Raw genomic sequence first — 24,543 nt, forward strand, 5'->3', positions numbered from 1 at the left:
GTGACAACTGGGCCAGAGTGAGAGAAAAGTGACAGATTCAAGATGCTGGCAAGGAGAGAAATCAATCGGGCCTGGAGGGTGAGGGCCAGAGAGGAGCCAGGGCAGCTCCAGGGTTTCCATCTTAGCCATCTGGGCTGGAGGAGGGTGCATTCACTGCCCATGGGACCAGGGGGTGGTGGTCGGGGTTGGCGTACAGAAGCCTGCAGGTGGAGGCCCTCAGAGACACAGGCAGTGGGATCGGGGAGCATCAAGCTTCAGAACCCAGGAGGGCCTGGGAAATGCAGATTGGGGAGTCAGCAGCAGCTACAGCTAGGGGAGCAAATAGAAACCCCCAAGGGGTGCAGTAGGGTGAAAGGGAAAGAGAGTCTCAGACACTGCGTGTGCCCGCACCCACCCCACCCCCCTGCCAAAGGCACAAGGGGAGGACAGAGACAGGACCCCAAAGCAGAGCCAGTGAGGCCTCCTCCAGGGAAATGTCTGCAAGCCTTTTAGCTTCAGGAGAGAGGCAGGACCTCAAAGACCCTGGGGCCCTGGGAGAAGACGCAGGGCGCTGACCGGCAGGAGTGGCAGGGAAGGAAGGAGGGTCTGCCTGGGACCTAGGTGGGGGGAGGAGGGGCTATGTCCGACCCAGCACTGGGGCCCTGAATGCCTGAGCCCTTCTTGGCCATCTCTTAACTTTCCTGCAGTAGCAAAGGCCTTCCCAGCTCCCGTGAAGAATTATGCACTGTGCACTTATTCTTAACCGGAGGGCATGTTAACAGCACTACCCCTCCCCCCGCCCCGTGAGAGAAAGCAGGTTTAAAGGGGAGGAACCTTTCCCCCAGTCCTGAGCCAGCTGCTTCCGGAGGAGAAGACGAGTTGTTGTTGTTTTTTTTAATCTAAAGGAACTTTACATTTATGCTTGACTGAAGCACAGGCCACATTGTCCTGGGAGCCAATGGGAAGCCGGGGCTTGGGTAATCTATGCGAGGCCCTCAGCTGCCCTGCATCCATCATCCCAAGTGACAGAATTTACATCATTAATCATGGGTGGTAATAGAAAAGTCATTGGAATAGAATGTTGTCACAGGATAACTGTCTCCCAATCGCATATAAATGTCCCGGCTTCACTGTACTGTTTGTGCCCAAGAAATACTGTGGGGGCTTCAAAGTGGTATTTATCTGCGGTCAGGAAGCCACCAGCACCAGCCCGTCCTGCTCACGGCCTCTCCCGAGGAAGCCCGTATCCCCTCCCCACCCTAGGGTCCTCAGCCCCGGGACTACCGCACCCCTGGAGTTGGGTAAAGGGAGGGATGTGTTTTGGGCTTCCCAGATGGCACTAGTGGTAAAGAACCTGCCTGCCAATGTCAGAGACATAAGAGATGCAGGTTCGATCCCTGGGTTGGGAAGATCCCCTGAAGAAGGAAATGGCAACCCACTCCAGTATTCTTGCCAGGTGAATCCCGTGGACAGAGGAGCCTGGTGGGCTACAGTCCATGAGGCCGCAAAGAGTCAGACATGACTGAACAACTTAGCACACGTGCACAGGGATGTGTTTCAGGACGACTGATGCCCTGAGAGTTAGAAAATACTCTAGCCCAGTAATCCTGCCGTGGTATCCTGGTCATCATCCTGTGGCTGGAGGGATTTGCGCCTCCCCTGTCCATGGCCACAGACCCTTTGATGCAAAGGAGAAAAGAATGTGAACCTGGCCAGGCTGCAAGGCACAGCATCTCTGGAGGGACCGCAGGCCACAGAGAAGCCAGGCCAGGGAGTCAGATGCTTCGAGGCTGCTTCACTGTTTGAGAAATCAAGCCCACAGCGTTTTCTGGTTGGCATCTCTGTTCCGTGACCTGAAAACACTCTGTTTTTGGAAAGTGCAGGATCTGCTCTCACTCTTTTCTGGAGGTTTGTGTGTTTCCCTCCGGGGTGAGCCGTCCTGCCTCAGACGGACCAGATGCTGCTGGAGGAGGCACGAGCATAGGAGACAGGCCTTTTATGCTGGGCTTTGAAGGGATTCTCTCTGCTTGAGCTTCCAGCTCTCCTTCCACACAGAGTTCCTGGAGCCTTCCAAGGCCTGGTGGGAAGAGTGGGCACCACTGGAAGCCAGCAGGTGGGGAGGGGGCATGCCGGGGGCCTGAGGCAGGGGACTGCCTAGTGTGGAAGGGCTTGCAGGCCTGTTATCGACCAACTCTGTGTGACCAATGAGCTGTATTAAACCGGAGCCAGGTGTCTGAGCTGATAAGCTGGGACTGGGCTTTGTAGAGTCTACTTGGCGGAAGAGGCAGCTCCCCTTTTCTGTAGAGAATTTCATAAATCAGGACCTATCAGATGTGGAAGCGATCTGAGGCCAGGGGGGGGTCCCGACTGTGAATGTCACAGGCTGGTCAAATTTTAAAAATTTAAATTTGACCAAGCGAGGCCATTAAAAAGCCAGTGTATCATTCCATAAGTGGAAGAATATTCAGTACCAACAACCTAAGAGGAACATAATTTCAAGATAAAGAGTATTCAAATGAAATAAATTTAGCTTTATTAAGAATTGTTTCATGGCACCTTTCTTTTTTTCTTTTTTTTTCCCTCATCTTAATTTTAAAAGAGTGGCAAAAATCTGTTCCTGGTCCCCAGTCCTCTCATTTCAGACGAGCAGAAGGAGGAGAGCTGTCTGACCAGGGTCCCACAGCCAGCAAGGCTGTGTACCGTTCCAACTGTTTCTGGCTTCATACAAGTCACTCCAGCCTTAGCAGAATTGTTTACCATGGTCACCTGTCCTGGTTGTGGAGGCTGGCGGACTGGGCCGGAGGCTCTCACCTGGGGTCCCGGAGCCACTGAGTCATATGGTAGCTGGGCCAAGTTGTGCAGAGGGCCCTTCACTCCTTACCTGGAAAGACACAAGCCGCTGGGGCAGAGCAGCGGTGGCTCCTTGGGCCTCCCTCGGCGTCTGCAGGCTGGCCAGCATTTTCACAGGGGACCCAGAGGTGGGGGTCCTGATGGAGAACCTGGGTAGAGGGAGCTGTGGGGCCTCATGACATCACACAGTGTCACTTTTATGAGGGGGGAATTTCACCCTCTTGTTGGGAGACACTCCAGTAGTCTTGCCTGGAAAATCCTGTAGACAGAGGAGTCTGGCCAGCTGCAGTCCATGGGGTTGCAGTGTCGCATACGACTGAGCATGCATGCACGCACGCTTGTTGGGAGAAATACTGAAGGGTTTGCCCACAAGCTCTAAAGCCACCACGTGGGTCCCCAGCTCCCCTGACAGCCAGGTTTCAGTCTGGGGTTCTGGGATCTTAGACCTCCTCCCCCCCTCCATCCCCTCGCCTGTTCCAGGAACGAGTCTGGTGGAGGGTGGAGCTGGTGGCTGTCAGGTGATGGGTGGCAAGTTCTGCTTGCTGGTTGCTGCTTGCACTTCTCTGAAATCATAAATTTCACGGATAAGGTAGATTCCATCAAATAAGTATCAATTAAGCTCTTTTATGATCATAAGCGAGATGATGAATTCGAAAGTCAATCTAGAGAAATAACTGATAAAGAACAAGAGACTCCAGAAATACGGCCTAAACTCCCAGGATTCCAGGCACTCTTTATAAGGAGGCCTGCATTCCTGGTAGAACACCTGCTGTGTGCAGGGCATGGGGTGAATACCATGGGGGTCCAGTGCGGTGGAGGGGTGAGGGGGTGCGATCCTGAGCTCTGAATATCCATAATCAGACTGGGGGTGTCCTCCTGTCTCCTCGTCAGGACCAGATTGTGGGAGGTGGGGACAGCAGACCCGTATTAAGTCCCTCTGCTTGGGTGGGGTAGTGTGCAGCTGGCTTTCAGCTTTTGGCGAGGAGGGAAGGGTTGTTTCCCATTCAGGGAGGTTTGTAAAGGTTCTTGGGAGGGTGGGAAGGAATAACAAGCCACCCCCACAGCCATGCAGCCAGGCCCTGTGGAGACGCCCATAGCCCACTCAGCATGGGGTTGGCTACCTGGTCAAGCCCCATTGTGTGAAGTGGAGGTGGGTGGGGTGGGAAGCCTGGGAAGGGTCTCATATAGTTCTTTCCATGGGGATGAGCTGGCCATAGGGGATGTGTTTAGGGTCAACTGGGGCAGGAAGTCCACGTCTGTCATTGCTTGGTGGTTACTGGAAACCGAGTGCCCTCCCCCGGGTCTGGCCCAGGGTCCTGGCTCCATGAGGACCCCAGCTCCCATGAAAGCCTCCCAGGGCATCCCTGGCCTCTGCCCCACGGGCTGTCTGCTCACATGTCTCCCTGCTTGGCTGGCAGGCACCCCAGAGACTTCAGTCCTTTGAAACCCAGGAGGGGCTTCAAAGGACTCCTCAGGGTGGCAGGCACAGCCCCTGGCGGTCTTGCAGAGCAGGTCCCACCGCATACCTATCCTTCCTCTGCATCCCCTGCGACTCTTGGGAAAACAGCACAGGAGGCTTTTCATTTCTGCCCTGCCTGCAACCCCCTGAGACTGCTCTTCCAGAAAGGGGTCTGCTGCCAGTGCCGGATGAAGCACTGGGGCGGTGAGCGGGGTCCCAGGGAAGCTGACAGAGGTTACCAAGGATAGAGCACTGGTCAGACAGACACACCTATCTTCCCCAGGGACTGCCCAGAGGTCACATTCCTTCTCTCTGAATGATTGAGCCCTGCTGGGTTGGTGCATAATTGTTTTGTACCATCACCTCTGCCAAAAAGAAGGGAAGAAGCAATACCCCTATGTATGGAATTCATCAAAAAAAGGGCCCCCTCCAAGGTCATCAGGCAGGCTGGCCTACAGCTTCCCAAGGGGAGGGGTGACCAGGGTACATCCCGTACAGAAAGGAAATGGCAGCTGACAGGGATTAGAAACAGCACTGTGAGCACAGGCCAACAGACCCGGCTGTCACCTCCTTGCTCAGTTCATAGTGCTGACTTACCACGTGCCAGGTTCCAGGAATGGGTGTCCGTAGTGGACCCAGGGGGCAAAAATTCACATTCTTGAGTTTTCCTACTAGTCGGGGAGACAGACAGTGGGAACACAGAAGCTGCTGGGAAGGGGGCAGTCGGGGAAAGACTGACTGAGCTATGTGGCCTTTAGGAGGGCTGCAGGAGCCCGGAGTTGAGCCTGGGATGTGGGCTCCCCAGCGGCCGCCTGCTCCCACCCTGGCCATAAGGAGCACGGGGCGGTAACCTGGGGCCTGGCCTCTCCCTCCCTCACCTCCTGGGTGTCGACACTGCTTTTCTGATCTGGGTGCCTGCAAGGAGGAAATATATATTTAGACTCTTCTGTACTTTCCGTGGTAACAGTCGCTTTATTCCTGGTGAAGAATGAGGAAAATGGGTCAGCTGTATTTACTAAGAAGCGTGTTCCAGCTCCTTTTCTGAGGCTATTTATAAACTTTAAAAAATGTGAGCTAAGTTTTTGCATCTTCTTGGAAGCCGGAGTGCCTATGAATACCCGTTCTATTACTATACAGGGGAATGTGGCACTTCGGATTTGAAACGAGTCAACTAGGGCAGATAGAAATCTTGCAAATAGTGATTTTGATGAACTCTGGCAGCCTGACTTTGCCTCGTGGTCTGATTTCTCTGCGTGTTTTCTTTGTGAGACCTAGTCCAGCTTTCCTGGGTGCAGTGGGGTTACCGAACATGTCCGACCCTGGCCCCACTGGGCCCTCCGGACTGTGGGTCCCCTGGATGGTGGCTCCCAGAGCCTGGGGTCTTAGGGAATTTCAGAATCACTCATCCATCCCTTGAAGAACAAGGAGATCAAACCAGTCAATCCTAAAGGAAATCAACCCTGAATATTCATTTGAAGGACTGATGGCTGAAGCTGAAGCTCCAATACTTTGGCCACCTGATGCAAAGAGATGACTCATTGGAAAAGACCCTGGTGCTGGGAAAGATTGAGGGCAGGAGGATAAGGGGTGACAGGATGAGATGGCTGGATGGCATCATCGTTTCAATGGGTGTGAGTTTGAGCAAACTCTGGGAGATAGTAAAGGACAGGGAAGCTTGGCGTGCTGCAGTCCATGGGTCACAAAGAGTTGGACACAACTCGGTGACTGAACAATGACATCATCTATCCCTCAGTGGACCGGGGCCTCAGGCCTCTCTACGGCAGGCCCTGCTGACTTGGCCCAGGGCTCCCCTCCTCCCAAGTCCTCTGTCTCTCATGCCTCAGCCTGTGTGCCATGGGCTTCTCCACTCGCTTACTCCCACCTAGTGTGTGCAGAGAATATACAGTGCATCTCATTCACCCTGAGTGGCCTGACCTTGCTTTTGAGAGAGGAGGGCTGAGCTCCTGGATTTTGGGTCCATGCCAAGGGTTTAGTTGAGTCACTTGCAGCTGCCCCTGAGGGAACATGCCTCTGCCTGGCTGTTTTGGGTTCCTGTCCAATCTTTCCGAGTGCCCCTCCCCGGCTCCCTCCTGCTGTGTGGGGTTTGGGGAGGGATGTGTCCTCCTGACCTGGTGGTGGCTGAGGGAGGGGATCCCTGAGCTTGGTGACCGAGTCCTGGGGTGCTGCTTGCAGAGAGGCTGGATGGGTGGGCCCCAGGAGCCACTGCCTATCTGGGTCTCGGAGGAAGCAGCCCTAAAGGTGCTGCCTGTCCACTTTGATCTTGGCATTTCATGGTGGCCTCTCCATCCTGGAGGTCAGAGGTCTCAGCCTATCCTCCTCCTTCCAGCCGAGGCACGGGGCCTGCAGGTCATGGGGCACTAAACAGCCCTTAGGGGTTCTATCCACCAGGGGCAGTGGGTGTGTGTGGGATAAGAGGCAGGTCATGGATGGCTCCTCCCCTCATCAGCTGAACAGTGAAGGGGCTGGCGCTTACTTCTTCTCTGTGCCCACACCTCCTAGGTGTATCATACGTCAATAATAAAGGTAATAATAATAATAACAGTGACAATAGTCATCACTCACAGGGTCATTTACTCTGCCAAGCCTTCACCCTCTGTGTAGAAGCTGTGTGCGTGCTCGGTCATGTTTGACTCTTTGTGACCCCATGGACTGCAGCCTGCCAGGCTCCTCTGTCCATGGGATTTCCCTGGGAAGAATACTGGAGTGCGTTGCCATTTCCTCCTCCAGGGGATCTTCCGGACCCAGGGATTGAACCCTCGTCTTCTGTCTCTTCCTGCACTGGCAGGTGGATTCTTTACTTATGGCGCCACCTGGGAAGCTCAGGAGCTGTTTCCTCTTCAAGGCAAAAGCGCTTGTTAGAGAAGGAAACAGTTGATCCAAGTCAGCTGCTCTGAACAGCACCCGCCAGCTTGAGTGTGAGCTCCGAGCGGGTCTGTTGGCCACCATGGCTCTTCTTATTGGCCCTCTACCTTCCCCAGAGTAGACATTCCTAAACTTTCCTGGTCTTGGCACCCTGGGTGCCCCAGTGATTTTTTATCATGGCATTCTTAGGCCCAAAGGATACTTAACAGTTCCGTTTATGAAGCAGTTAGATCAAATGCCATAAGTATTTGTGTCCTAATAACAGCCACTTGAAAATATCCTACTGATAATTTATTTTATTCTTTAATTACCAAATCATTTACTAATGGGATACATGCTCCCATCGGAGGTTGGACAACTTTTCAAATTCCAGAGTCAGATGGGGTGCCGCCACCTCCACCTCCTGTTCCATCCAGATTTTTTCCAGGTCCTTCCTTCCTGTCTCAGCAACCACTGAAAGCCCAGCTTCACAGTGACACAACAGCCTCAAAAGGCACGTAGGCTCCCCTCACAGTGAAACTGTCACCTGCCCCAAGCCAGTGGTTCCAGTGGAGTCTGGCAGGTCCGATAGATACTTAGCGTTGCTTGTTTCCCTCAATAACTTGAAATACCCTGACATCTCATGGGTTTACAGGGGCTCTCCAGGGTACCTGGGTGCACAGTTTCAGAACCACGTTCCTAAGACCTTGGCTTCTTGTTATCCAGGAAGCAGGTCGTGGGCCCTCAGACTCTCAGGCTCCTGGTACCCATCTGGGGAGCTGTGTGGGCAGCAGAGGTGACAAGGATTTCATGCCCACCTGCATCCTCCCCGTCTCTGGGGACAGGAAGGGCTGTTCCCTGCCCTTCTTCCCTCTGCATTTCATTCTCTGTCCCCCGTTGGGGCATCAGTCCAGGGTTGGGAGTGTCGAGGGCCATCTTCTCCACACTGGTGTGGGAGAACCCAGGATCCAGCTTCAGAAAGCCCTCCCTCCAGCCAAGATGCTTTCCAGTCTGTGGCCACGCTGCTGACACTAACAAAAATCACGCCTGCCATTCTGAGCTGAGACTTTGTTGTTTCAGTGGGTACAGTGTCCTCTCCTTTGCCCGAAATACAGAAACCTCTTGCTTCAACTGGCAGGGAGCTCCCCGAACCACTCAGTTTCCAAGACAGGGAATCTGAAGAGATTTCTAAAATGCTGTGCCCGCGTTGCAAGTATCAGAGGGGAAGCAGGTGTCTGCACCCTCCTGTTCAGCAGGTGCCTGTGTCTTAGGTGGATTGTAAACCAGGTGGGCTGGGCTGTGTCTTACTTAACAGGTGATTTACCCCTGGGCCTTTGCTCTCACAAGCCCCTCCTCTAAACCTTTACTCTCACCTGCCTTTCCCGTCTTGACCTTCGTCTCCCCCTGGGGAAAATGCCCCCGGCTGCCTTGTTTCCAGACAGGCCCGTCCCTGCGGTCCTAGCTGCGGCCGCTACACCCTGCCTCCTGGTCCTGCATCAGCTCCAGAATCTCATCGGCTCCTTCTCACTCAGGAACTTTGCTTGTGCCATATCCCCACCCCACCTCTCCGACCTCTCTGTCTTCAGCTGCTCCCATACCGCTCCAGCTCATTTTCTAGGTCTCACTTTAAATGTCGCTTCCCAAAGAGCCCCTTGTCTCAAGAAGTCCCCTCGCCCCTCTGCCCACTCCCCATGACTTGGTCCAGGCAGAGGCGCTGTCTGCACTGTGCTGTTTTCTTGGCACTAGCCCCGAGGCTGGCCCCCGTGGGCACCACGAGTGAGGACTTTCTTAGAGCAGGAGGTTTTTTAATGGGAGGGATCTCCAGGGTCACCACCTTTTAATTTTGCCAAGTAAGACTTTGAAAAATTCCAGCCACCGTGTATCATCAGCATTTTGTAAAAGAAAAGTTGGAAGGACATAATCTCAGGATAAAGGGCAGTTCTTTAGATGGAATCAGTTTGGCTTTGTTTGGCTGTGCCAGCTCTTAGTTGTGGCAGGTGGGACCTAGTTCCCTGACTAGGGATCTATCCCAGGCCCCCTGCTTTGGGAGCATAGAGTTTTAGCCACTGGACCACCAGGGAAGTCACCAGTTTGGCTTTGTTGAGCATGTGCTGCCTTATCTGCTTCCTGATCTCAAGAAGGATGGAGGGACATCCTCACAACACGACAGTGTCCAGCAGTGAGCACTTGGGAGATTCCCCACTCGCCCTCCCAACACCATCCTTGTTTCCTTCTTCTTCGTTTGTCCCCTTCACTTGGCTGTGAACTTCTGGTGGAGGGGCCACATTTTTTCTTATTTATTTTTATTTTTATTGGAGTATATAGTTGCTTTTGGGCTTCCCAGGTGGCATTCTTGGTAAAGAACCTGCCTGCCAATGCAGGAGACATAAGAGACACAGGTCCGATCCCTGTGTCAGGAAGATCCCCTGGAGGAGGGCATGGTAACCCACTCCAGGATTCTAGCCTGGAGAATCTCATGGACAGAGGAGCCGGGTGGGCTACAGTCCATGGGGTTGCAAAGAGTCAGACACGACTGAAGTGACTTAGCATGCATGCATGCATAGTTGCTTTACAAATGTTGTGTTAGTTTCTACTGCACAGCAAAGTGGACCAGCTATACATATACATATATCCCCTCTTTTCTGGATTTCCTTCCCATTTAGGTCACCCCAGAGCATTGAGTAGAGTTCCCTCCATAGAGTAGGTTCTCATTAGTTATCTTTTTTATATGTAGTAGTGTATATATGTCAGTCCCAATCTCCTAATTCATCCCACCCCATCCCCCTTGGGGACCACGTTGTAGACTGAAGTTGGCTTTTCTGTACATCACATGCCCGTGTTGGCCTCTGGAAGCTTCCAGATCCGCCCAGATGACCTCTCCTGAAGCTGTGAGCCGGCCTCGCCTCCCTCTGCTCCCTGGTGACTTGTCCTCACTCCTCCACTCTTCCGTCCCCCTGATGGACGGCCGGTGCCCAGGCAGGGTCCATGGCTCTCTCCGCTCAGTGCCGGGGCAGGCATACACATTCCTCTCTGTGCCGAGCGCTGCTTCAGTCCATCAAAGGTGACCCCTCTGCTCGTGGTGGCCGCAGACAAGTCTGTGGCAGGGACCAGCCTCTGCCACAGCTCAGGGTAGGCGACATGGAGCTCTTTCCCTTTCGATAACTGAATTTAGATTCTATTTCAATCCCTCCTTCCACCAGCTGTGGAAACATAATCTCATTTAATTCTGGGATTTCTCAGCCAATTTAAATCTTCCTCTAACTCACCGCTGGGTTTGTGGGTGTGTGAGGAACAGGTGGATGGGGGCGGGGGCAGTCTGGCTGGCTGGCTCACCCTGGATGGGTCACTGCTTTGCCCTTTCATCCCCACACTAGGCCTCTCCAGGGCCAGGTTTTTCTCAGATGCTTGTACACCCCTCTTGGGGGCTGAGGGACCCTTGGGCTGTCCTCGCCCTCCCCCCACCCCCAGCAGCCGTCTCTGTTCTCTGGGGTTTATAGTATGTGCTGTCAGGGCCATGTGAGGAACAAGGCCCCACAGGGGAGCCTGGGCCCCATGGCCTCACCCTTCACTAGGGCAGGAGCAGGTGGGACATGCCCCATGTGGCTTTGATTCTTCTGTTCCACGCAACAGCCCTTGCCTAGAGTCTAGATGCCCTCAATCTGATTAGAATAAAAGCCTACAGGACCTCCCTGGTGGTCCAGTGGCTAAGAAGCTGCCTTGCAATGCAGGGGACATGAGTTCGATCCTTGGTGGGGGAACTAGGATTCCACAGGCCACAGAGCTCAAGTAAGCCCGTGCGCTGCAAGTACTGAGACTGTGAGCTCTGGAGCCTGTGTGCCACGACTGGAGAGTCTCTGCACAGCAATGAAAGATCCTGCAAGATGGAATGAGGATCCTGCATGCACCAACTGAGTCCTGACGCAGCCAGATACATAAATTAAAACAAAGCCACAAGGAAGGGGGCCAAGAGAAACCCCTATTAACACCTCCTACATGTGAACCTGCTGCCAGGAAAGGTTCCTATCTGGGCCTCTGGGGGGAGACGTCAGGGATGTCTGAGAAGGGAGGGGTGCAGACTGAGCACCCACAGGGAGCCTGTTCAGAATCGCCCGGGGAAGTCGGCTGGTACCTCCCGGAGCTGTCTAGCGTTCTCGGTTATTTGTTCATTTGTGTATTTGTGTTTGCTTAAAACTTTCAGTTTAAAAGCAATACATGTTTAATGAGGAAAAGCAAGAAAAAACAGAAAAACAAATAGAATCAGAGTCATTTGTCTGAGCACCTGGATTTATCTCTGCATCTTGGTGGGCGTCTCTAAGAAGGTTTAGTCATAAAAGCAATGACAATTACAGCACCAAATGTGGCTCTCGCGTTGAGAGCTTACGATGCATCCTTCTGAGAATCACACAGATATTAATTTATTGAATCCTAACAACCCCATGGGGTGGACGCAGTGTTGTCCTCCTTTCACAGAGGAGGGAGCCGAGGCAGAGTGCTGGTGTGATTTGCTGAAAGTCCGTCCACTGGGCAGCCGGGCTGTGTACTCACACTGCACACCTGCACACACGGTGGGATTTTATGGTGAAGATACACAACGATGCAGCCACCAATCAGGGTTCTTGTCCTGATCTCGTTCAGGAGAGGAACCATATCCTGTTTTCCTCTATGTCCTCAGGGAACACCAATTTACTGAATGAATGAATTCCGATGCAAGCTTTCCCTCTTCTCGGCTCGGGTCAATTACTATTCCTTCTGTTGATTCCTTTTCTTTCCTTTCCCTGCTCACAGTACCTGCGCATCCTGGAGCCCCTCCCACAGCTCCAGCGGCCCCTTCACGTTGAAGTTAGTCTTTATCTGAATACAGCATCATTGACATATGATACACGACACGTATTTAAAACATACACCTTAGACTTCCATGGCAGTCCAGTGGTTAAGACTCTGTGCCCCCATTGCAAAGGGTGCAGGTTCACTCTCTGGTTGGAGAACTGAGATCCTGTATGCCATGTGGCACAGCCAAAAAATTAAAAAAACTTAAAAAAAATTTTTTTTAAACAAAAAATCCCCATACATCTTGGTGAGTTTTGACATCACTGGCTCAAGAGAATGAAACGTCCAGCCCCTAGAAGTGTCCCAGATGCCTGTGTAGTCCCTCCCTCCAGTCTCTCCCTGCCTCCCTCCCAGCACCATTGTGGTGCTTTCCATCGCCATAGTTAGTTTGGATTTTCTGGAGTTTTGTGGTAAGGGGATCATACAGTCTGCACACTTTACTCTGGCCGCCTTTCACTCCACACGGTTATTTGGGAGCTTATCCATCTTGTGTGTATCAGTTCATTTATTTCCATCAATGAGCAGTGTTCCACATGTGTGGATGGGAGTTGACTGGTCTATCCATCTGTTGATGGACCTCTGCGTTGTTTCCAGTGTTTGACTATTACAGATAAAGCTGCTGTGGACATTCGCACACAAGTCTCTGTATGGTCATATGCCTTCTCCTCTCTTGGGTAAATACCTAGGAGTGGAAAGGCCAGATCATATGGAAACTGCCAGACTGCTTTCCAGAGTGGCCCCACTGTTTTACATGCCAGCAGCAGAGCAGGAGGGTCCCTGTTCCCCCACATCCTTGCCACCCCTTTGTATGGTCGTTCGCTTTGTTTTTATGTTTCAAAACTGCATGTTATTGACATACAGTTGATTTACAATGTTGTGTTAGTTTCTGCTGTACAGCAAAGTGATTAGTTATACATAGTGTTAGTTGCTCAGTTGTCTCTGACTCTGTGTGACTCCATGGACCGTAGCCTACCAGACTCCTCTGTGCATGGAATTCTCCAGGCAAGAATACTGGAGTGGGTAGCCATTTTCTCCTTGAGGGAATCTTCCCAACCCAGGGAAGAAACCCAGGTCTCCTGCATCACAGGCAGATTCTTTACTATCTGAGCCACCAGGGAAGCCCTAGTTATACATATGCATGTTCTTTTTCATATTCTTTTCAATTATTGTTTATCACAGGATATTGAATATAGTTCTCTGTACTATACAGTAGGACCTGTTGTTTATCCATCCTGTATATAATAGTTTGCATCTGCTAGTCCCAAACTCCCACCCCACCACTCTCTCCTCCTCATTCCCGCTTTGCAACTCTAAGTCTATTCTCTATGTCTGTGAGTCTGTTTCTGCTTTGGATTCACTTTAATTGTAGCCATTGAAACAGGTCATAGGTGGTGTATGGTTGTGGTTTAATTGCATCTCTCTAATAACTGATGATATTCAAGCACTTAATTGCCACCTCTGTATCTTCTTGGTGCAATATCTGTTCAAATCTTTCATCCATTTCAGAAAACATTGCGTTATCTGTGTTCTTATTATTGTTTCAAGAGTTCTTTATATATAGTCTAGATACAGCCAGTTGGCAGATGCAGGCTTTACAAATAATTTCTTCCAGTTCATGATTTCTCTTCATTCTCTAAACAGTATCTTTCGAAGAACAGAAATTTTGATTAAGTCCAATGTATGGATCATTTTGTTTTCATAGCTCATGCTTTTTGTGCCATATCAAAGCAGTCTGCCTAACCCAAAGTCACAAGTATTTTCTCCTCTGTTTTCTTCCCCAACTTTTATTGATAAACTTAAGTCTATAAGCCATGTTGAGTTCATTTTTGTATATGGTGTGAGATATGGGGTGGGTTCATTTCTCTTTTTCTTTTTTGGCGTGTGGATGTTCAGTTATTCCAGCACTATTTGTTGGTAAACCTCCCATTCTCCACTGAGTTGGCCTTCACCACTTTACGGAAAAGCATTCATCTACAGGTATGAGTGCTTCCCAGGTGGCTCAGTGATAAAGAATCCACCTGCCACTGCAGGAGACATAGTTCAATCCTGGGTCAAGAAGATCCCCTGGAGGAAGGCATGGTAACCCACTTCAGTATTCTTGCCTGGAGAATCCCATGGACAGAGGATCCTGGCCAGCTACAGTCCATAGGCTTGCAAAGAGTTGGGCACGACTGAAGTGACTTAGCATATACTCACAGGCATGAGGGTCTGTTTCTGGACCCTGTTCTTTTTCAGCGATCGGTTGTCTATTTTTGCTCCAGTCCCATTGCCCTGACTGCTGTGCCTTTATAACGGGTCTTGAGATCCTTAGACTCGGAGCTGTGTTAGCTCTCCAACTTCATTCTCCTCTTTCAGAGCATTTTGGCAGCCCTGGTCCTTTGCGCTTCCATATGGATTTTAGAATTGGCTCCCATTTCTAAAACAAAGCCTGCTGTGATTGTGATTGGGATCCTGGCCCACACTGTATTCTCTGTGGGTTCTCTCCTCTGGAATTGTCACCTGGTCCCCCCTACACGGGGCAGCTCCGGGGTCAAATGAGGGACTGGGTGGGAAGGCACTGCAGTCAGTTGAAGGAGAGTGTGTTAGTATTTATAAAGTGCTTTTGAAGATACTGTGCATTGAGCTTATGTGTCAAGATGTGATTTTTTTTTTTTTTTTTTTTTTTTGCTGAGCTGGGGTCCCTGCTGAGGAGTGCAGACCTGACAGATTCCACCATGCTTGTGGAAGTTTCCATCGCTCATGGTTCAGGGTCATGCCTTGAAAGGAATACACATGGAGTTTTAATCCACCCGGGTTGCCTGCCTGAGGTTCCACAGGTGTGAATGCCCGCTGACCTAGGTAGAGCCACAGATGACCCTGCGAGAGGGCACCAGGCAAGGGTTTCCTTCTAGAACATTCCTTTGAGGGGAAAGGAGGAGACTTGGTCATTGCAGTCCTTCTCAGCTGGCCACGTGTCTCTGTGTTCCTGGCCTTAAGGTGTGCGTGGAGCTCCTTACCTCCTTCCAGGGGTGGCACATGGCCAAGGCCTTGTGGCAGGTGCCCTGTTCCCTCCACTTTCCTGGATCTTCAGGGAAGATGTTCTGCAGGGGCCATGTGATCAGCAAGGAAAGAAAGGCTCCAGGAAAGCTCTGATGGGCCATTTCAGTGGGCTTTTCCAAGGACTGCACACTAGAGGCTGCCCCTGGGGAGAAAGAGCTGTTAAACTATCAAAATAGAAAGTAAGCCAAACTCCTTCGGCCAATCAAGAGCACTTAACTCAGACGACAGGCAGCGAAGGCAACAGATTACCCCACAATGCATTTTTTTGGGGGGAGAAAGGCTGTTGGGGAATTTAACGAATGGAGGGAAAGTTTTAAAAATACTGGAATCTACCTAGTCAATAATACATGAAATTTGGGATTCATAAAAGGAAATAGTGGTGAAAATCTCCCCAAGTAAGTTTTTATTCTAGAATGGGATGACAGATCTCCCGGAGCACTGGGTATCCCGTAGGTGTGGTATTCTGAAATACAACCCGGGGCATATATATTGTCAAATAATAAAGTGTTATGAAACCAATCAGCTGTGAGCTCCCCACTTGGCAGTTTGGAAGTAAAACCCTTTCTCCTTTACAAGGCCAAGTGACTCTTAATTCCTCCCAGGAGATTTCACGTTAAAATGTGTTCACTGCCAGCTGACAAAAGAGGCGAGTCCAGATTTATTACCCTGGCACCTGCAGCAAAAAAAAAAAAAAAAAAAAAAATGACGAATGATGAAAATATATTTAATTATCATTCCACGCCACATCTCTGCCTGCTTCAGTCACAGGGCTGCAGCTGTTGGTACCCACTTTATTTTAAAGTCAATGTGCTTATCTGGAGCAAAGGCTGCTTGCTCTGAGTAAATTGACTTGTGGGAGGAAGGGGTGGCCATCTCCTCCAGACTCAGCTGAACAAATGCAGATTTGTATCCCATGTGCCTGTTTTAATTGTCTCATCCGCACCCCCCACCCCACACCGTATCAGCTCTGGGATTTGGCTTTTGGAAAGAAAACATTTGCAGGAAGTAAACTTTTCCGTGGCCTTTCTCAGCCGAAATGTATGGTTTTCCTTCCAGGACTGTGGAGCTGATGGTGGATGCTCACATTTCTGGGAAAACATCTCAGATGCAAGGTGAGGGGAGTCCTAAGGAGGCCCTGGCTGGACCCAACCCTCTTCTTCACCAGATGGGGACAGAGTCCAGAGGGCAGGCATCAGGGTTCGGAGGGTGGAGGTCTGGGACTGGAGGCCTGGCCTCTGGCTCCAGGGCAGCCCCTCTGTTCTTGTGACTTGTGTCTGCGAGTGGTGGTCCAGCTGTCCGGGGGAACGAGCCTGGGCTCAGAGGACAGTTCACAGAACTGCCTTCCTGTTTGTCTTCTGTTGGAGCCTTCTGGATGATGGAACCCTGGGCAGGGCAACAGCACTCTGGCTTGGGTGGGACGTGTCAGATTTCACTGAGCGCAGGCCAGAGGGACTCTGGCGTGGCTGTCGGGAGCCTGTGCCATTAGACAATGCTGAAGATGAGGCAATTTTCAACAAAAATAGCCCAGATGATAGGCAGTGCATAATGTGGCAATATTCCGGCTGTATCTCTCCTTATCAGGAGAAGCCACTCGATGTTTTGTATGTGGTGGGATTTAGTATAAAGCGATAGAGTTTCCACTGAAAGTAAAACACAATAACCGGATTAGCCTTTGTGATTCAGGGGGAGACGACGCCAAGTGTTTCTGATGGTGCCCGGTGTTGCCGGTGGCCGGAGGCGGATGCCTGTGGGTGGGGCAGGAGGGGATGAGGTTTCTGTGAACGTGGGCTGTCACAGGGAGGGGCTCACTTCCTCTGACCTTCTCTTTGATGAACAAGGATGCAAGGTTGCATCTGCTGAGCCTGCAGGACCTGAGGTTTGGGGGAGGACAGAGAGCTCTGGCTTAGAGATTTAGGCTGTGAGCAGAGTTCTTAGCCACCAAGCTTTCAATGTATGGATCAGATCTTGCTTGTAAATCAGAGTCCATCCTCTTTGCCAGCACCTTTTCCACCACCATCATCATTATCATTATCACCATCACTATCACCACGCTTAGGTACCAGGCCCTTGGCTGAGTCTTTTAAATTTGTCATCTCCTGTAATCCCGTGTTCATTTTACAGATGAGAAAACTGAAGTTTAGGTAAGTGACAGAGTCAGGACTTAAGCCAGGCCCTAGAACCCACTCTCTCAATTATACTTTTTCATTTAGGAAATATATGTGTGTGTGTGTGTGTATATGAAATTTAAATATGTGTGTACCTATACACACACGTACACATACACACACATATATTATATATGTATTTCATTTTCTAGGTTAAAAGAAAGAAAGAGAAAGCCAACTCTGCTCTTTTCAAGAAAAAACTTTGAAGACATCACAGTTTTGAGTTTGAAGACTGATGCTTGGGGGTTTCTGTTCCTATGTGGCTGACACCCCCTCCGTCTGGGGACTAGGACCCCTAGGAGAAGGCTGGCTGGGGGTGCTGTGGAGTCCTGGCCGCAGGACTCCCCAGGAGAGTCGCAGCCGGTAGGAGTGAGCCTCAGCTGGAGGGCAGCCTCGGCTCGATCCTGGTGGTGCTGGGGCCATTGCCCTGGAGTAGGATGGGGCGGGGCCCTGGGAGCTGGCCTGGCAGGCCTGGGCACAGACACTTCACCTTGCTGTCCTCCCAGGTTTCCTAAGTGGTCTCCAACATCCATCACAAGCTGCATGGCCCTGTCTCTGCTGTGTGTTGGTCTTGGTGGTGCCGCTTGTTTTCCTGGGAGAAGTCCGAGCAGGTGGGGCCATGCCGAGTGGCCTGCCCCCTGATCGTCCCCCACCTACCCCGCCCTGGCCGCTTGGCCTCCAGGAGGCCCAACCTTTGTATTTCTCATGACTCTTTGGCGCCCAGCGGCCAGCCCGTTGGGGGCTCTTGACTGCACTGTAGGCTGAGTGGGATTGTGTTCCTGACTGAACTGCCTGGACTCGTGACAGGTGGCAGCCCCAGAGCAGAGGGGACACCCTGCACTCTCGTCTGCTGACCACACTGTGTCTCAGGGGCCATCTCTTGGCAGGTACAAGTCATCTGTCTGCTGGAGGCCAGGAAACTTGGGGGGTTCTGCTGATTCACAGGGTTGCCCCCACATTTACAATGGCATCACCAGACCCTGGGGCCAGCGGGACTTGCGGCCGTGGCAGGAGGAGTAGGCATCTCCCTTATGGATTGTATCAGAGGCCGAGGAGACGGGCCATGTCAGGACTAACTCATCAGGATAAGCTAATAGACAAGAAATTAATACTGATTTTATTTCCAAGTGGGGCTGATGACTCCTTTCCACATTAATTTTTATTAAGCATTTTATGTGTTATTCGGTAACCACTGAGTATGCAGAGACAGTTTAGAACACGTTATGAGTTGTGAGTTTTGTAATTATCATATGGCGTCGGTCCAGGACGTTGAAAAGAAAATAAACATGATTGTTTTCCAATAGAAGGGAATCACGATGGTGATGTGTGGAGAGGCTGTGGAGCCACCAGCTCTGCCCAAGGTCTGGATTCTGGAGCCAGTGCTGCCCTGGCTGCAGGACAGTGGCATCGCCTGGCCCCTCATCTTGGGCTGCAGGGCCTCTGCTGCCCACACCATTTTCTACTTCATCGCTGGACACATCACACAGGTCCTTCTTGCTGCTCAGGTGTCCCCTGAGAGAAGCCTTCCTTCCTGCCCAAACCAAGTAACCTTCATCCCAGGGCGAGGTCTGTTTTCCTCATGGCGCTAATTTACTCCTGGAGGGTTTTTGCTCAGCATTTGTCTCCTTGCTGCCATTCGAGTTCCATAAGATCAGAGACCTCCATGAGATCTGTCCTCCATGAGATGTTGCAGCATCTCTAGCAACTAGCACAGTGCACAGTGCCTGGAAGGCAAGCAGCAGATATTTACTGGATGAATGAATGAATGAACGAATGTCTGCTCCCCAGGACTGTGAACTCCTGGAGGGCAGTGTCAAGCAGTGCCTCCACCTGCATCTGCATGGAGCCTTAAACAGCCCAACCAGTAGGCCACGACGGAGTCCCTGTTGGGCAACCAGTGCTGGGCTAGAGGCTGTGGATTGTCCGGGGTAGAGGAGAGATTTCTGAGCTTTTTCAGGAGCCAAGAGTCCAAAACAAGTAACAATCCAGGGACTCCAGGGGGGTAGAATCAGGGATGTGATGGTATGATGAGAGTCATTGTAGAGAGGACATGGAAGACCAGTGTCCACTCTGCAGGTGTCATCATTGCCTTTGTCTCCTTAGTCACCATCATCACTTCTTCTTGTGCCAGGGTCAGGCCGGCATGAGCCCCACCGGCTTGTGGCATCTTCAGTGTCTCCTGAAAAGAGGATGTGGTTAGTCCTCCTGCAGACGAGCCTACCTGGCAGTAAGTGCGGGGCAGGGAGGGGCTTGGGACCCTCTCCTTCCTCCCTCCGCTGTTGCCTCTCTGGGCACACCCGAGGGGCATCTCACAACTGTAGGGGGCTCCCAGCAGCGACGACTCAGTCAACTTCAGTGTTGTCCATGGGTGCTGGGCACCGACACACTCAGAGCTGCAGGACACTATCAGGAGACCTTGCCACCTGGGATCTCCGGGTCCCCAGCCCTCCAGCAGCCCTTCCTTGGTCCCTCTGGGACCAAATGCCAGTGTGTCCACCCCACATGAAGGAGGCTGTGATCTGGCGAGTACAGGGCCTTGATGCCATCACGTGTCTCTGGACCTGGAGGCACTGATTTGTCTTTTTGTTGGAGGTGACCCCTCCAGAGTTACTGAGCAGTTAGCACTTAGGCTCAGAGATAGCACACTGCAGAGTGGCCCCGGTGCAGGGTGATGAAGCCAGGGCAGTGATCCACCAGCTCCTGCCCCCATGGGCCCAGGGGCACTTCTGGGCAGCCCTGCAGACCAACTGAGTCCATCCTGAGAGCAGTGATCAGATGCTTGGAGTGGTCTGTAGGTGACCTCCGGACAGGTGGAGGCAGGACAGGAGGACTGGGCCTTGGACAGGTGGAGACAGGACAGGAGGACTGGGCTGCGGACAGGTGGAGGCAGGACAGGAGGACTGGGCTGCGGACAGGTGGAGGCAGGACAGGAGGACTGGGCCGCCCTGTAGCTTTGTCTGTCCAGGCACTGCCTAGGAGGGGGGTGGGCACAAGTCAGGTGTGGCCTCTCGGGGTTCTTTCCCAGGACCCCAGAAGGAGAGAAATTCAGCCACCAAAGAGTCTGGTGAAAAGCAGGAGAGTGAGCTGGCCTTACTGGAGCCGCAGGACTGGGGTGCATCGGGGGGCTGTGCTGCCATCACTGGGAGAAGCCTTGTCCCCAGGCTTAGCGTGGGGCTGTGTGCTCCAGCAACTCCATGGGCTACACACAGGCCTGTCTCCATGGCCTCGTTCTCTTCTCACCATTAAAAAAAAAAAAAAAATCTCATTTTACAAATGGTTTCCTCCACATTACAAGTGCCGTTCGCAGCGCTTACACCCTGTTTCATAATTGGCCCATACAATACACCCTGTTCAGAATTTTTAATCAACGATGGCAAGTTGCCCCAGCAATTTAAATAAAAAGTATATAAATGAATTTAGTATTTTAATATTACAATGACATTAGCCTTATATATGTACTTAGCAATTTCATGCAGTATTATAATTCCATAAAGTATTCCTCTTCATTTGGCTGGTGGATAAACCCCAGAGTTAAAACTGTGGGCTCTTTGTGCAACAAGCAGAGATAGGAGAGAGCTCAGGAGGAAGAGGGTAACCTACAGACCAGGCAGCCCCCAGGGGCCTGAGGATGGCCCGATGATTCCACTGCGCATGTGCTGGGAGGCGGGAATTCAGGCAGTGGTCTTGGGCAACCTGGACTCTGTGATGCTGCCGCCAATGCATACCTGGACAGCCTGCGCAGTGTTGGGGTGGGGCACAAAATGGTGCCTCAGGGCAGAATGAGAACATCAGTGCAGGGAGGCCCAGCCCTTCCAGCTTCCAGCAATTTCTAAGGGCTTCCTCAGATCGTGCTGGGAGTTGTGCAGATCACTCTTAGGGTGTTACCCCTCCTCAAGGTCGCAATGACCTGCCCGTGGCTGATGCAGGTGATGGTCCTCACATCGTTTGACTGCCAGCAGCATTTAACATGGCTGATCCCTCCTCCTCTCTGGGGTGGTTCACCTGGCCTCCGGGACACCACGGTTCCTGGTTTCGTCCCACCTTGGTGGGTGGCCACGGCCTCTCTGTCTCCACTTGAGGCCTCCAGGCTCGGCTGTGGTCCCCTTCACTCCCACTAACTCCCTCGGGGCTGCTATACTCTGGAATGTTACTGCTTCCAGGAACATGCCAGAAACAGGTGGTGGATGCCACTGACTGCTAACCTCCCAACTCACCCCTGCCTTCACCTCCCTTCAGTCCCTTCCTGACTAGAGAGCCAGAGTGATTCTTTTCTTTCTTTTAAATCACTTATAATTGTGGTAATTACAATACGCATACCACAAAACTGACCATTTTAACCATTTTAAGTGTGCAGTTCAGTGGCATTAAGTGCCTTCCCACTGTAGTGCAGCCATTGCCAACATCCATCTCCAGAACTCTTTCCATCTTGCAAAACGGAAACTCTGTCCCATTAAACACTGACCCTCTGTTTCTCCCTCCCCCAGCTCCTGGCCCTGACCATCTACTTTCTTTGTCTACGATTCTGACCTCTCTAAGCACCTCATGTGAGTGTAGTCATATAGTACTTGTCATTCTGTGACTGGCTAATTTCACGGATCATGATGTCTTCAAGGTTCATCCACATTGTAGCTTGTGTCAAAACTTCCTTCTTTTTAAGGATGAATAACATTCCATCGTGTGGTTGGACCACATTTGGTTTGTCCATTCATCTGTCCACGGACACTTGGGTTGTGTCTATCCATTGGCTTTTATGAACAATGGTCTATGGATGTGGGTGCCCAGATACAGAGTGATTGTTTAAAACACAGGTGGGGGACTTCCCTGGTAGTCCAGTGGTTAAGACTCTGTGCTTCCACTTCAGGGGACTCAGACTTGATCCCTGGCTGGAAAACTAAGATCCCACATGCCACAACACATGGCCAAAAATTAAATAAACAAATGCATGCATGCATGCGTGCTCAGTCATGTCTGACGCTTTGCAACCCTATGGACTGTAGCCTACTGGGTTTCTCTGTCCGTGGCATTCTCCAGGCAAGAACACCGGAGTGGGTTACCATGCCCTCCTCCAGGGGATCTTTCTGGCCCAGGGAATCTTTCTGGCCCAGGGATTGAACCCACATCTCCTGAGTCTCTTGCATTGCAGGTGAATTCTTTACCCACTGAGTTACCATACAAGTCATACAAGTCATACTACCATATATGATTCAGCAATCCCACTCCTGCATATATATTTGAAAAAACAAAAATTTGAGAAGATACAGGCACCCCAATGTTCATAGCAGCACTATTTACAACAGCCAAGATATGGAAGCAACCTAAGTGTTCATCAGCAGATGAATAGGTAAAGAAGATGTGGTACATATATGCAATGAAATACTACTCAGCCATAAAAAAGAATGAAATTTTGCCATTTGCAACAACATGGATGGACTTGGAGGATATTATGCTAAGTGAAATAATTCAGACAGAGAAAGGCAAACATTATATGTTATCACTTGTATGTGGAATATAAAAACAACAAATTAGTGAGTATGACCAAAAAAAAAAAAAACCAGACTCACAGATACAGAGAACAAACTAGTGGTTACCAGTGGGAAGAGGGAAGGGAGGAGGGGCAAGATAGAGATAGGTAGGGGAATGGGAGGTACAAACTGTTTTGTGTAAAATAAGCTACAAGGATATGTTGTAGAACATGGAATATACCCAATATTTTATAATAACTGTAAATGGAGTATAGCAACAACAATATGCATGGAGTAGAACCTTTGAAAATGTTGAAATATTGTACATCAACTATACTTTAAAAAAAAAGATTAAAAAGGCATATCAGTCCATGTGACCTCCCAAAATAGCACTGATCACTTTGTAGCATATTATGTGATTTACTTTATATATTTTGTGGATTATCTGTCTCCTACTTTTAGAGGGCAAGAGTCTGTTTTGTTTTGTTCACTGATGTTTCCTGAGCACCTAGAACAGTGCTTGTTATATAATAGGTACTCAATAAATACTTGTTGAATGAATACATGGTTCTTTTTTTCTGTAACACCTTATTGTGATATAATTCATAAAACACATGATTTACCCACTAAAGCACAGAATTCAGTGGGTTTAGTATATTCCCAGAGCTGTGCTGCCGTCAGCACAACCTGTTCTGGACATGTTCATAACCCTCCAAAGAAACGTTTTAGTTGTCACTCCCCAATCTCTCTAGTGCTATGAAACCTCTAATCTGTTTTCTATCTTTATAGATTATTCTATTCTGGACATTTTATATAAGTGGAATTATATAATAAGTGGTCTTTTGTGTCTGGCTTCTTTCCCTTAGCACAGTGTTTCCAAGGTTCATCCATGTCATGACATGTATCAGTACTTCATTCCTTACTATATTTCTGGATAATATTCCAGTGGACAAATACCTTCTGTTTATCTATTCATTAACTGATGCACTTTTGGGTTATTTCCACTTTTGGCTGTTACGAATAATGCTTCTATGACCATTCATGCACAATCCCTTTTGTGTAGACATACTTTTTCATTTCTCTTGGGTATATACCGAGGAGTGGAATTGCTGGGTCATATGGAAATTTTACTTTTAACCTTTTGAGGAACTGCTGGATTGTTTTCCAAAGTGGATGCACTATTTTACATTCTTACCAGCTGTATATGAGAATTCTAATTTCTCTACATCTTCACCAATATTATCTTTCTTTTTGATTATAGCCATCCAACTGGGTGTGAGGTGGTATCCATTGTGGTTTTGATTTGTATTTCCCTGGTGACTAATGATTTTGAGAATCTTCCATTTGTATATTTGTATGTCTTCCATTTGCTTATCTCTTTTTAAGAAATGTCAATTCACATCCTTCACCCATTTAAAAATTATCTCTTTTTATTATTGTTGTTGTGAGAGTTGCTAAGTATACTCTAGACATGAGTTCCTTATGACTTGAAATGTTTCATCCTATTCTGTGCATTGTCTTTTCAATTTCTTGATACTGTTCCTTGAAGTGTAAAAGTTTTAGATTTTGATGAAGTCTAATTTATTTTTCTTTGATTGCTTGTGCTTTGATGTCACTTATAAGAAACCATTACCAAATACAAACACATGAAAATTTATTCCTATGTTTTCTTTTAATAGTTTTATAGTTTTAGCGTTTACATTCTTTGGCCCATTTTGAGTTATTTTTGTATATGGTATGAAGTAGGGGTCCAGCTTCATTCTTTTGTGGAATTTCAGTTGTCCCAGCACCATTTGTTAAAAGGACGATTCTTTCCCACATTGAACAGTCTTGGTATCCTTGTTGAAAACCAATTGACCATAAATGCAAGGGTTTATTTCTGAACTCTCTGTTCTATTCC

At 49.9% G+C, this 24,543-nt stretch overlaps 1 protein-coding gene and 1 long non-coding RNA gene across 5 annotated transcripts in view; both read left to right on the forward strand.

The window, feature by feature from the left end:
* The window catches only part of CAMTA1 (calmodulin binding transcription activator 1), a 975,729-nt gene that overhangs the window by 123,305 nt on the left and 827,881 nt on the right, over positions 1-24,543 (forward strand). The gene's annotated exons all lie outside the window — the stretch shown is intronic.
* On the forward strand, positions 16,073-18,482 carry LOC145506273 (uncharacterized). The gene is made up of 2 exons (XR_014053681.1): positions 16,073-16,128; positions 17,334-18,482. It is a non-coding gene; the product is annotated as an uncharacterized LOC145506273 (long non-coding RNA).

Source organism: Giraffa tippelskirchi, chromosome 5 (assembly GCF_054371585.1).
Source record: "Giraffa tippelskirchi isolate mGirTip1 chromosome 5, T2T-mGirTip1v1.2.pri, whole genome shotgun sequence".
Classification (NCBI taxonomy): Eukaryota; Metazoa; Chordata; class Mammalia; order Artiodactyla; family Giraffidae; genus Giraffa; species Giraffa tippelskirchi.